At 37.2% G+C, this 15057-nt stretch overlaps 1 protein-coding gene across 2 annotated transcripts in view; it reads left to right on the top strand.

Moving 5' to 3' along the window:
* Positions 1-15057, top strand: part of LOC127657659 (protocadherin-7-like) — a 154043-nt gene that overhangs the window by 54642 nt on the left and 84344 nt on the right. The window lies entirely within an intron of this gene.

Raw genomic sequence — 15057 nt, 5'->3', positions numbered from 1 at the left:
TAAGAAGTGCATCAAAGGCTTGTTTTTAGAATGTGTGCGTGTGTGTGTGTGTGTGTGTGTGTGTGTGTGTGTGTGTGTGTGTGTGTGTTGTGAAAGAAATAGAGGGTAAGTGTGTGCTTCTGAAGGAATGTTGGTGTGTTTTAAATGAGAAAGAAACCTGCTTTTCAAGTTCAAGCATGTTATAACACAGGATCAATGCTAGCCCCATATCTGTTTGAACCACAAGTCAATCAAATGCTATTGTCACATTTTCATGTGCAGACAATGATGTTATTTTGATTTGAACTAATCTGTGACAACATGATGCTTTTGTGCCATTCATTTCAATTATATACTGTGTGTACATATATATATATATATATATATATATATATATATATATATATATATATATATATATATATATATATGATTATGTTTACCAGCTTTTCTTAAGTAGATTCAGTGATTACCTCACACTACGTGACTCATGGCCTCTCCATCTCGTGTTACACAATTTATTGTGGTTACCTGTTTTCCCCGAACAGGTGGAACATTTAGCTTTTTTCCTAATATCTCTGTCTATATATCTCTTTTCTTTCTACTTTGCCAGTGAGGCCCCTCTGTCATTTAATTGACTTTTTTGTCCTCGTCCATTTAGCCATTAACCTGTCAGACTGGTTGCGTCTCTCACTGGCCCATAGAGTAGCTGACGATGAAGGGGTCTAATGGTTAGACTGAGGTTAGATTCACCCATTGAGCAACCTGCCACTTATTTTGTTTGTATTGTTTGATGTTTAGAGTGGTGAAGTCAGCATAAAGAGCCTAAGGGTTTGGTTGATTTAAAAATGCTCCTGTCATTTGTCTCGCTCCCGTCTTTCTAAGATCGCGTGTGTGTCTTATTTGTTTAGCTGGCACCAGGGATGTTCTCGCATAGCTAATAATACGTTTGACACCCCATTGCCCTCAGGCAAGGAGTTATTGTGTGACTGACAACATGGAAGCCACATATTTACCAGTCAAACAAATACAGTTACCCTTTTACAGATTTCCTCTTACCTGTTGTATGTTGTTTACCTGGATAAGAGAGAGTGTGACAGCTTCCTCTCAGAGCATTGACTCCAAAGCCACACAAAAGTTCACTCCCAAGATTTCTATTAAAGAAAGTGAAAAGTATTCTAAGGTAAATTCTAATCTTAGTGAATTAGATCTGGAATGGAAAGAGACAGAACTGAGCAAGGAGAAAGAGGAAGAGAGTAGTACGACGTGTACTCAAAGAAGTCCCACGGGCACTTGGGGTTTGTCATTTTTACATGGGGATTAGGATCAGTATCTTCATCATTGCCAGGGCCATGGCAGTGTCTGATAGCACCTCCCTTTGAAGCAGGCAGATGTGTGGAGCTGCTATCCTTCTATCTTTAGAGAAACGAAGTCGGCCTTTATTCCTCTCGGAGGCTTAATTAGCCTGATAAGGAACCGGGTGTGTATAATCACGACCTGGCCCCGCCCTGTCACATTAATATTGTAATAATTTTGCAGAACAACATGTAGTTACACCATAACTACATTGTAGTATACATATTTTGATGTTAGTACATAGTAGTTAAAGAAACCTAATATAAAGTGGGACCCTACTTTTTGTATCTGCCTGCCATTCAACAATTGCATATTGAGAGAGGGAAGAAGACAAGTAATAAGAGTAGCAGTGTATATACACTCTTCCAGAAGTCAACTTACGAATTGTGTCTGCACATTAAAATGGGATAGTAGAACACATTGAATGAAGGTATGAAGTCTTAAGATGGTAAAGAGAGACTTTCTGTCATTACAGTTCACAGAGAACAAATTGACCTTGTCCATTAAAAAGAGATGCTTTACTTTTTGTTGTATTTTTCAATTTGCATCAGGGCCAAGGGGGAACTCGCAGAATTTGTCTGGATAAGAGTCAAACCTAGATACAAGTCAAAATGGATTCACATTTTTTTATGCAAATCATCTGTCAATACCCTTTCATCTTTTAGATTTAATAATTAGTATTATTGTTAGTATTATTGTCCTCAAGTCAGTTAATCTCCTGGTTTTATCTTGTTTTAATAATGGCATAATTACATTTCAGTTCTGGGATTTTGCCCAGTGAAGATTAAAACATATTTGTGTCTGTGTGTGTGTGTGTGTGTGTGTGTGTGTGTGTGTGTGTGTGTGTGTGTGTGTGTGTGTGTGTGTGTGTGTGTGTGTGTTTGTTTGATGTGACAATTGAAATTATCAACAAGAACAGATTGTTGCATTTTGGAGGTGTCTGTTATGAATATGTGCATATTTTAGCACGAAAGGTGATTATGTGGACACAGGTGTGTGTATGTGTGTGTGTGCTCAATCACATTTCCTGAGCGCTGTTTATATTGGAGCATGGATTTGTGTGTATTATGTTGTGACATCAGTAGTCTGATCACTTGGTCGCTATCCCTGTATGCAATGACCATAAAAGTGTGAATACCAGGCTAATCTCACATGGCCCTGGGCCCTGTCTTTCTCTTTCTTTAGCTCTACACTTTTTGTTTGTTCAAACATTAGAGGATAATTACTTCTCCGGAATAATTGTTTTCTTTATCGCAGCTATCATAATTGTCTCCTGGACCTAGGCCATGACTCAAAAATGGCCTGTTCTACCTAAACAGGGGAGTCAGTCTATTGATGAAGGCATGTGTGTGTGCGTGTGCATGTGTGTATGTTTGAGGGTGACAAGGCGGGTATGTTTTTTGAGTAATGTGTCCACAGCCCCCAGAAATAGAGTTTTGTCTGTTCTGTCATATTGGCATTGATATATTTATGATAAACTCTGTACTTTGCTTCAGTCAACCAAAAGGTTCTCTGTTACATAGGAAATTATGTGAATAAAAAAAGGGTAACGGCAAGAAAAGAAAACAGATTAGAAAAAAAATGAAGCGTTTGTGTGGGGGTGGGAAGGGGTGTTCTTAGCTCTAATTTGGCAACAGAATTGTTCCCAAAAGTCAGCTGAATCTTACAAAACCTGTATTTTAGGGGTATTATATTTATTTATTGGATATATTTATCCAACATATCCTACGTCTTCTGCCATTGCATTCCCTTGCACTATCTGTATATAACAGATTTGTACTGTATTTGTACATCTGTTTAGTAACTCTTACAGCAATGTACCGTGTTTTACTGAATTAACTATATTTGGGGTCATTTTGTGTCAACTCAACAAGAAGTCCCTGGCTCAAAATTTAGTTTTTTATATTTTATTAGAGAAACAGAAATTATGCAATAAAAATATCACATTGAGAGGCCAAGATCTCTGGGATTTAACCATTTAGGGCCTTATAAATGAAGATACCAAAAGGAAAGTTTTTTCTGAATCAGAATCTAAAAGGATAATATGATATTTAATACTTCTGGAGTTATAGGTACTTTAAGTTTGGAAAAACAACACAAAACATTTTTTGTATTTTTTTTATTTAAATTTTATTTTTACATTTTTGGACTCTGGCATATAATGCAACAAGGTGAGCTGATGTCAACTGATTTTAATAAAAGCCCACCTTTGTCAATCGGCCTATGTAACTTGTTGAAATGTAATCTGGGACATTTACCCTTCCAAATAAAGGACTTCGCTATGCTATCAAATTGCTCTAAATAAGAGAGGGGGACATCTACAGGGAGAGACTGTAGCAGGTAGTTGATATTTTGAATACAATTCATTTTAACAACATTAACCTTCCCAATCATAGATAAATTTAATGAAGCCCACCTGCTCGCATAACTTGAAAATCTTATTATAAAAGGGTCAAAATTAACTCTATATAAATCACTCAAATTGGCTGGGAATTAAATGCCCAAATACTTAATGCTCTGTATGGGCCACTGGCAGGCAACTATTTGAAACGCTGTTACTGGGAAGTACGCTGTCAGAGCCAAAGCTTCAGATATAGACCAATTCACTCTGTAATCTGAGAATTTAGAGAAGGAATTCATAATTCTGTTGAGGCAAGGCATAGATCTAATGGGGTCAGAGACGAACAATAAAATATAAACTGCGTAAAGCAAAAGCTCATGCGCCACACCTCCCGCCATCACCCTTGGAAAATCTTGGTGCTTCAGCTCTGCCTCTAAACTTTTAATATTCCCTTTCAACTCCATGAGTTCTCGTGATTTGGATTTTTTTGATGAATGAGGCATATTGTAAGATCCGACCCCTAAGAACTGCCTTAAGTGTCTCCAATGCCCCGCCCAAAGAAGAGACTGAGGACCAGTTGGTCTCCGTATAAACATTGATTTCAGACTTTAACATTTGTTGTAATTCAGGATTTTGCAAAAGGAATACATTAAAGCAGCAACTATATGATTTATTTTTCTCTGTATGTGGCAACACCTCTAAACTCACCAGGGCGTGATCTGTGACTAAGATGTTTCCAATTGAGCAATAAATAACAGATAAAATGAGGGAAAAAAATCTATTCTAGAATAAATCTTATGGACTGATGAAAGAAATGTATAGTCCCTACCAGATGGGTTCAAAAGTCTCCAAATATCTATAAGACCAAGATTTTTACACATTCTGTGAAGCATCAATGTTGCTCTAGTGGGCTTACACACTTTTGCTTCACTATGATCAAGGATTGAGTCCATCAATAGATTAAAGTCAGAGGAGTGCCAGCAGCTTGTAACATCCCTTCAAGATCTATAAAAAAGCCCTGATCATCAGCAATAGGTGTGTAAATATTAGCCAAAATAAGACTTTGCCCCTGAATATCAGCTAAAACAATAATGACTCTTCCTAATTTATCATTAATCTGTTTGAGACATTTTAATTGTAGATGTTTACTTATCAGTGTAATGACTCCCCTGCTCCCACCCAATATATTCAAAATGTATTCATCTTCCTGTGGGGAAAGATGCATTTCTTGAAGAAACACTATAATATATATATATATATTTTTTTCATTTAAGAAAATGAATAACCTTCTTTCATTTCTTGGGGTGCCCCAACCAATTCACATTCCACATGGAGAGAGACAATCCACTCATACTAACATTTACATTTTGACATGTTAGGAAAAATACATTGTGTGTCAAAAATAAAATCATAAAGACCACATTCCAACATTAATGCAACAGTCAAACTCAGAACTTCCCCCTGAACCAAACAAACAGAAAAAAGAAAAACGTGCGCATTTACCCTCTGCACGATAGCGCCAACCAGCATCCATCCCTCTAAACTCAAACCTTCCATCGGATTGCTCAAGTCCAGTGCTTCTATAAAAATTTTGTGAGACAGAATTACATAACAGAAGAAAATCTATAAAACAAACTCCAGCCAATAGGCAGAATAAACACAAAGAAAGTGTAGATTCATCTACATACTTTCCTGAAGGTGTGTTCCTCCCCAAAACAAACTCCAGTCTCTAGCAGAACCACCACACACACACACACACACACACACACACACACACACACACACACACACACACACACACACACACACACACGAAAGCTGTTCAGTTTCCTCGGACAGTCAAACAAACTCCATCCAGCCACAGGCAGAGTGCCATAGGTAATCACAGCAGTGCTGATTTATGGCCATATTTCCCGATTGCAAGTGTGATATTGCTTATATACAACAAGTAATGAACAAGTCATTTTTTTTTTTAATCAGGAAAAATTTAGTACTGTCACAAAAACGCATTTATGCATAGAACTACTTTCTTAAGCGACAGATCAGAATCTGCCATTGCTGGTTAAAATCAAATGATGTATCCAAGCCTCTCAAATACAGCACTTCAGAACTACTAGTCTCACAGCTTGGGCTTTTTCTAACATGTTATTGGAGAAACAAGGATGTGTGTGTGTGTGTGTGTGTGTGTGTGTGTGTGTGTGTGTGAGAGAGAGAGAGAGAGATGGAGTGATCACCTGTTGATGATGCTGTAGTCTGTTAGTCAGATCCTCATCCTATTTTCTCAGTGTAAAAATAGCCATCCAAGATGGAGTCTTTAACTATAGAAACAGCAATGTTCTCCGCATTTTTGAACAGTATTTCCTCTATAATGTGGAAACTCCTAAGAGGTAAGCACCTTAAGTTTGTGTAATTAATCAGTCTGTTTAAAGATATTTTCTAGCTTTAGTAGTGTAGTAGTAATATGAGCGATCACAGAGTCCTGTTGAATTTAAATACTGAGTGACGCTCTCACTTCATGTCACCTACAGGCTCATATTACATGCAAATATTGTCTTTTGCCTCCACCTGCTGACTAAAATATTTAATGTCACAGAATTAAATGTAAAGAGACAGATGGCTCTTAACACATCTGCACTGCTCTTGCACTTGTTAAGAATGGCACGAACATAAGCAGAGTGTTACACACAGTAAAGCGTCCGAGTGCTGATGGTGTGAGACCATCAGTACTCACGGAATGTCTTTCGTTCAGTCATATTCGAGGACCGGAACTAAGTGTTGTTAAAACTATTTAAACTATTGAAAGAAACTGGACTACTTGGCAGTCATAAATATTGATCTTTCAATGAAATATTCATATCTGTTCTTATTAAACAACATGTCAGACAACTATGTTTTAGTTATCCACGATAAGCCTGTTTGCTCAACGATATTGCTCTCTCAGATTCATAGTCTTCCTTCTCACATTTCCTCTTGACTTAGACGAAGGTTAAACAGTTTCTCTGAATGGGAAGGAAAATAATCTCCCATATTTCACAATTCATGAAACGATAAGGATGCATTACTGTATTATTTGACATCTTGACAGTTTCTGCAGATGCATTTAATAGACCAGTGCTTATGATGAAGATAATGCAGCACGCCAGGGAACAGCACTCAGTGCTTTGTTAGAGCAGTCATGTGTCAGTCATAAGCCTGCTGAGGTGTGAACACATATTCTGTTTTGTCATTTCTCTCCTCAGACTGCGTGGAATTTGTTTCATGCTGCCAGATATTTGCACAGGAAAGACAGCAATCCCTTCATGGCAGGAAATCACATGGTCCGAGTTACGATATCCATCCTGCCCTCAGGTTGTTTACACGCTGTGCTTTCGCTGACTCTTAGGCCTCTGTCATCCCCCGACTGTCGTAGCTGTGGCTATTAAGGCTGTTACTTAGTGACATTAGTGGGTCAGTTGTCAGACTAACTGCTCACAGTCAGAGTGAGTTTTGCACATTTTGTGTTGCTCAGTTCCATTGGTTGATGATTGACAGGTGCAGGGACACACAAGAAGGGCGAAGTAGGGTTCTCTGAGCTAAAGGAGATTGTTTGAAATTGTTTGTAATGCGATCGTGTAAGTCAAAACCAGACAGTCTGTAAAATATACTGTATGTGTGCTTTTGAAGAAGGTGTATCTAGAGGATTGGGTAATGTAGATTTGTTTATGGGAAAATGGGGCAAATATCTGGCATTTTTGGAGGACTTTTGGGGAGGAACATTGGAGAGAGAAGTGTAGATGTTATGTGTGTGATTATTGTATTTTATTTTATTATTTAATATTTGTATTTGCATGTCTCTAATCATCAGCCTAAGATGGTTTGCTGGCCTTAGATGGTCTCCCAGCCTGGGGTCTGTTTCCTGTACAACTACTGTATGGAACTCACTGCTTAAACATCACAGTGAGATGCGTCTTTGGAGAAATTAACTAGCTAGTCATGACTGCTTCCCAAAAACATGGTAACTTTGTCGCACATCCATCGTTAGAACCACATTGGTTCAACAACATAGAGCTGTCATTTATGACATTATGCAGGAGGTTGTGTAATAACTTCTGTGGATATCAAATTATAAAAGCTCATTTACACGTAATTCAGAAAGCTGGTTAATGTGAGAAAGCTACTGAACACACACACAAAAAAAAGTGTGTGCACTGTGTAATGCAATAGTTTTCCTAAAGGGTTTCCCTTTACAACAGACTTTGGGATTCCCCCCGGCACACTTGAGCACATAAGTACATGTGCACTATTCAAAAACATATAAGAGCTTACCAGTATGAGTTATCATGTATCATGACATATAAGCCATGTTCTCATGTTCACATAATTTATGTGTGTAAGTGCTTTCTCTTAACAGCCCTTAATCCCTTAAACAGCTGTGTTTGTGTTTACATTATGTTGCAAAACCCCAGAATAAGCAGTTTATTTAAGTGCATGTAATGTTACAAAGTCTTGACAGAATTACATTTACACACACACATATATATATATATATATATATATATATATATATATATATATATATATATATATATTGAACAAAGGGTATAGAATCCGCAGTGAGGAGAAAATTATGTCCACACAGCAAACTAACATGGAACTATGCTTCTTACCACAGTTAAAGAGCTGTACTTCCAACCTCACAGCTTTGCGATGATTTTTGCAAATGGTGTTTGGAAATAAGTTTTTTTGAAACACCATGTTGGTAGTTTTAGAACTATTTTGGAAATATATATTTTTTTAAACACAATGTTGGTCGTTTTAGAATTATGTTGGTAACTTGCAACCATAGTTGGCTAACAATGCTTTTGGGAAACACACCCCTGTTTAGGCTGGTCTAGTTTGTCAGTTTTAGAGGGCACTTGTAAACTTAGTCAGATTGGGAGGCTAACTAGACCAGATAAAACCAGCTTAGACCATTTTAGGCTGGTTTAAGCTGATTTTGTTTCTTTGAGCAGGGTATTTTTTTGTATGTGAGTCCATTTTTAAGTTAAAATGGAGCTCAAGTTTGCTACATTATTGTGTTAGGAAAGGCACCTGAAAGCATTTTTCTGAGTTTTGCGGTTACCTGAGACCATAATCCATTTCTTCTAGCAATGATAGTGGAGCTTCCCTGATGAGGTTAGATATTCTGCACCAGAAGAGGAAACTGAGTATCCCTTTCATCCCTGATAGACAAATATTGTTGATGAGATAAAAAAACTACGTATATAAAAAAAAAAACTGATTCAGAGCAAAACAAATGTAGAATTTGACAAAAACATTATAATAAAATCACACTCATAAGTGCATTTAAAATCCATTATATATTTAGTGTTCCCAGTGTAAAATGTCTCCTGTGATTATTGACCATTAAACATTGGCGAGAGGCATGTTTGGGATTTGCAGTGCGAGGCAGCGCCTTAAAGGTATTGTTCCTTCTCATGGAATGAGGGTCAGAGGTGGCCTAAGCCTTTGAAGCTGCAAATCATCCCTTCAGAATATGGCAGATATGTTCTTGCTTAATCCCCTGCTTAAAGAGCAATTAAAAGTTTAGCTAGGATTTATAAAAAGAGCATAGAGAAATGTTTTGAGGATCCCAGCTGTCTGTGCTTTTTTCTTCTCAGTTCTTGTCAGGAATGTTAATGCATTTTTTGAAATGTTAAAAGAAACGAAAAGACAGGCATGAAAATGTAGAGTGGAGAAAAGATTGTTTTAACTGGCAGGTCTATTGACCAAAAACTGTCATTTACTTTTTAAAGCGTTTAAAGAGATAGTTCACCCAAAAATGAAAATTATCTCAGCATTTATTAACCCTCTTGCCATCCCAGTTGTGTAAAACTTTCTTACATCTGCTGAACACAAACAACGATTTTTTTGAATAATATTTCAGCTCTTTAGGTCCCCACAATGTAAGTGAATTGATACCAAAATTGTGAAGCTACAAAATGCATATAAAGGCAGCAAAAAAGTAATCTATAGTACTCCAGTGGTTTAATCCATGCCTTCCGAAGTGATATGATAGATGTGGGTGAGAAACAGATCAATGTTTATGTCATTCTTTCTATAAATTCTCCTCACTGCCCACTAGGTGGCGATGTGAACAAATAATGCAAATTGACAAAAACAAAAGAAGAATAATTTAAAAGTGAATGTGGTGATTGATAGTAAGAAGTATTTAAATATTGATCTGTTTCTCACCCACACTTATATCGCTTCTGAATGTATTGATTTAACCACTGGAGTACATTTATGCATGCCTTTATGTCCTTTTGGAGCTTTGGATGGTTTAAGGACATCACAAAGATCACTTGCAGTCAAAAAGAAATATCACGTACACAAGGATGCTTAAAAATAATGAGGCAGCATTGCACCTCAATTTCAGTCTGGGAGAACAAGAGGGAAAAAATGAATTTTTAAACATAGGCACACTGCAATGTGCTTTCTTTGCTGATGTTATATGTCAGTGATATATAAGAGACGAAACTCAAAGATTGAGAGTTAAGAAATTTTGAGTAAGAATAGGCACCTTGTTCAAAATATCAATTTGGGCTTCTTGATTCAAAATGTATGAACTACGATAAACAAGGGCGGCTAATTTCACTACAGTGACTAACATCCACAGTGTTTTGTTTGGCAAAGGCATGAACATCTGGAACATTTGGCATGAGGAAATGTAAAGTTGGCCTGAGAGGAAATGGACTGGAACGGCAAGAGGCAATGCATCACTTTGCCATTGCTGAGAGTGTGAGGTTGAGTGGATGACAAGCAAAAAGTGGGTAGATGAAAGAATGAATGATCAGGCCAGGTGAGATATCTATGCATCAGTGCCCTCGAAAAGGATTATATTCAAAGCCAGTCAACTGGCGTACAGCAATATGTACTCTGAAGGTTTAAACTGAAGAACTTCAGAGGGAAGGAAACGTAAGAAAAAATAAAACAAGATTTTAAGTGTCTGGGAGCCTCTTTTTAAAGAATGCTCTCTTGAAGTGCTGATCAGTTCAGCTTGAGGTATGTCCATGAAAAGGGCACAGTCGATGGGTTAAAAATGATTAAAGAGCCACTTGTAGAATGCTGTAGACATGTGAACTACAATCAAAGGGGGGTTACAAAAGTGGTTAAACTGTTAAATGTTTGCTGTGGCTCAGTTTGAATGTTTTTAGGGTTCTCTTAGAGTCAGACAAGGCTCCATTTTGGCAGGCTTGACCGAAACATAACAAACACCTTCGCTAAGATATCAAACGTACACTCCACAGAGGGAAGTGGTCCTGTGGTAAAAATTCCCTGGAAGTTTTCAGCACCGGCAGTGAGGTGTCTTAATATATGCCTTGCCAAAGAGTCCTCAGAACTGGCTAAACTCCAGCAGGTCTCAGGAGATCCAGAGCCCATCTGGAGGTCCTCATAGGCAGGAAGCCTGGAGAGAAATGAAGCTTGACCAGTGCCAGTCATCCCTTAAGACAAAGCAGACACCTGAACCTCCCTAAGCTCCAGGATAAGCAAAACTCCCTGACCTCCTCACAGTGGGCTCTGTTAGTCTTTTAAACATGCACACACACACACACACACACACACACACACACACACACACACACACACACACACACACACACACACACACACACACATTCCTTTCTTAAAATGTTTCACTCCCTTTTAAGCACTCGGTTTAGGCACAAGATAATGTGTGCATGTTTTGGACTCATATGAAGATTTTGAAAAATCTTGAAAATCTGAAAATTGCACAGATCAGGCCGTTGGGTGTTATGCATGCAAGGATACTTTGCTACACAAATGAGTCAGATATTGTTCTACTCACTTAATACTTTACATTTAGTGGTTTCGTTTAAAAAAACAAACAAAAACAAAAAAACAAAGTCTAATCAGTGCTGTTTTACGTTATTCATAACTGAGATATACTGTAAGTAGCACTGCTTATTTATCCAACAAGCTTTTGAAGACTTGCATGTACTGTATGACTATTAAAAATACTTACCTGGATTTACTGGAAAGTTACCATAGGTGAAATTAGTGGCATACAGTAGATAATCTAAATGTCTTTAGTAGGGGTGGGTAAGATTTTCCAATGCATCTCAATTTTCACTTGAAATTCTCAAATTCGGAGTTTTATACAAATTAAGCATTCCCATACAAGACAAAAATATCTTTGATTAGCAACTGGCTGGTAAATTTTCAGATTTTCACATTTTAAATCATATTGAACCAAGATCTTGAGAATTTAAATAGAATTGGATCGAATCAATCTGTATAAAGGTCCAGCCCTATTCTTTAATGATCTAGCTAGCTCTCACGATTCTGTTAGAAGCCTTTAGAATAGACATATAACTGTTTTCAAAGCCCCTACCAAACCCCTTTGAACCCTAGCTATGTGTTCTGTCTCAGATCAGTATTTAATGAGGAATTCTATCAATGCACACACCATATTGTGTTGTTTTTGGGACGTAGCTCTTTGGTGAATGACACGAACAACGTCAGAGTTTCTTCAGAGTTGCCATATGTCAAAATGCTTATTCACTCTTGCCACAATACCTCTAAGCGTTTAACCTATCTATGAGAAAGTACCGTGTGAAACAACCGGAAGCTCATTCCAGTGCTGATTTGCATTTTTGTAGTTCACCCTCAGGGTGCTTATGAAAATTTGAACGAAGGTTAATTACAGGTTCTACCACTAGGCCACCATGTCTAAACACTAGTGACTGATTAACACTCTTCTTTACAATATCTACTACATCTAGCACAAACAGTTTGTCTTCCATAGTATCTCATCTTTAGTTTTCCCATTCATTTAATCTTCTCCTTTCCTCTCCTCTCTGCTCGATTGTTAAAATACACAGAAGGCTTCAGAGTTTGTGTTCTTTCTCATTACCTAAACCATAGCTCTCCATGGTGCATGGATATAGATCACTCCACTGCCCAAAAAGATGTATGCACGTACATTTTCTTCAGTTACTACAAATAATAAGGCTTAAAAGGATAGGAAATAAGCTTGTTTACAGAATAGTGTTAACACATAATGCATAATTAGCATGGGACTTTAATTGCTGTCACACTTAGCTGGAGAAAAGGACATTTAATTTTTGAGGTAGAGAGCGAGAAAGAATAGGGCTTTGATACGTAAACAAAATTTTGATCTGTTATTTCAGCAAAAGCAAGACCCCCTCTGGGCTTTCATTTAATTATGCAACAAATGTTTGAATATCCAAAGTGAAAGTTTTAGCCCATGAATATTTATTTTAATCCATTTGTTGAATGTTGATTGTAATTACATGGAAACATGATTTATTGCCAAGATTTTTACATTAGCCAGAGAAATGAGGGAGATAAGGAAATAAATTAATGCAGCATAACAACAAATGCCAAATGTGTACAAACAGTCTCCTTAATGCAGGTAGAATATTGTAGAAAAAGGGGAAGGTAAACTTGGATGACTATCTTAGAGAGAAAGATGAATAAGTCATGGCAGAGTGCATATGTATGATCATTATCAATGCAAAGAGGTAGAACTTATTGAACACCATTTTGTGTCAGTGTGTGTGTGTGTGTGTGTGTGTGTGTGTGTGTGTGTGTGTGTGTGTGTGTGTGTGTGTGTGTGTGTGTGTGTGTGTGTGTGTGTGTGCAACAATCTCTAACCGCTATGCACTCTTTAAGTTGAAAGGCAGGCACTGCTAACCTGACAGAATACAAATGCCAAGATTATGGCGACATGTCAAATTAAAGGAACAATTTGAAGTAATGATGAGTGTTAGACCACTCACTCATAAAGGCAGTGAGTTGGAAAGAAAAGAGGAGTGAATGATGGTGCTCCATCTTGTTTAATATTCCTGAAAGGACATTTGCAGGAAGTGGGTGGGGATAAGGCCAGAGGCAAACACTTAGAGAGCCTGTTGCTTTGTTAGCGTCTATTAAATGCATCACCCAACTTTTCACTGCAGAGCTCAGTAAGAATGGGATTGCTTTAATGGCTAGTGTTAATGTTTATTTTGAGAAACTTTATAATTATACTTGTCTTGAACTGTCTTGAACTTGAAGGGCCCAATCACAGGTTTTGTTTCTGTTGAATTATTATTCAACTCACAACACGCATAGACTAAAGAGCAAGAGCAAAATCTGTACCAGTGAGCAGTGTAAGATTATTTAAAGGGACAATTCACCCCAAAATGAAACTTCTGTCAGCATTTACTCATCCTCATGTTGTTCCAAATGGTATGACTTTCACACCTCTGTTGAACACAAAAGGAGATGTCGGGCCTAATGATAGCCTCAGTCAAAAGCCCTTTTTGACTTCATGGGCTAACATTCTCCCTAGGGTTGTCACAATACCAATATTAAAGTAGCTGGTACCAGCACAAGTGAAACTTCATTATTATCTATACCAATTTCAGTATTGCATCTAAGATAGCTAATAAGCTGTAACCCCACCGATTATGACAAACATCATAATTGTCAATTACTTCCCTTGATTATTTATATAAAAATAATTTGTAACATTTTACAATAACGTTCCATTTATTAGCATTAGTAAATGCAGTATGTTTCATGAACTAACAATAAACAATACATTGTTACAGCATTCATTCATCTTTGTCAATGTTAGTAATAAATATAACATTTTTCATTGTTAGTTCATGTTAGTTCATAGTGCTATAACTAATGTTAACATATACAACATATGCTGTAAAGGTATTGCACATTTTTAGTTCATGTTAACTAATGTTGTTAACTAATGTTAAGAAATGAAAGCTTAACTATGTAATAACAGTATTGCAGAAAGATGGGTATCATCAAATCTTTGTATTACTATATTAGTATCAACATACTGGTTCTTATTACCTCCCTAGTTCTGCCTAATATCTCCTTGTTCCTTAGAAGAAAGAAAGTTATACAGGTTTGGAACAACATGAGGGTGAGTAAAAGATGAACTATCCATTAAAGTAAGTAGGCTGGAGAGTGAGAGACAGAGAGAATGAGAAGAATTGTGACATCATTTCTCCTCAATATTGTCTACTCTTCTGTTTCACCTCTGCATTCACTTACCCAGACAGAAAAAGTCAATGGTTTAATTACAAGGCTCCAATGCTAGTGAAATTATCACAATTTAATTTACACCTTTCAGCTATTTGCCTCTTATTCTCTCTTGCTCTTCCAGCCACTTATGTTGCTCAAAGTCCATATGTATCAGTTATCTCAGTATACACAGAGACAGGATCATGCATTTCATTAGGATGTGAATGGCAAAGAAATTCCCCATCTTATATAACCCTGGATTCCTCAACTGGAACAGTATTTAAATCAAGACAACAGATTCAATTTCCCATTTAAAGAGTCCTAAAGCACATAGACTGTGGGGTAGT

The sequence above is a fragment of the Xyrauchen texanus genome, chromosome 2, assembly GCF_025860055.1.
Source record: "Xyrauchen texanus isolate HMW12.3.18 chromosome 2, RBS_HiC_50CHRs, whole genome shotgun sequence".
Taxonomy (NCBI): domain Eukaryota; kingdom Metazoa; phylum Chordata; class Actinopteri; order Cypriniformes; family Catostomidae; genus Xyrauchen; species Xyrauchen texanus.
The sequence above is the reverse complement of the archived record's forward strand: the minus strand, read 5'-3'. Positions and strand labels throughout refer to the sequence as shown.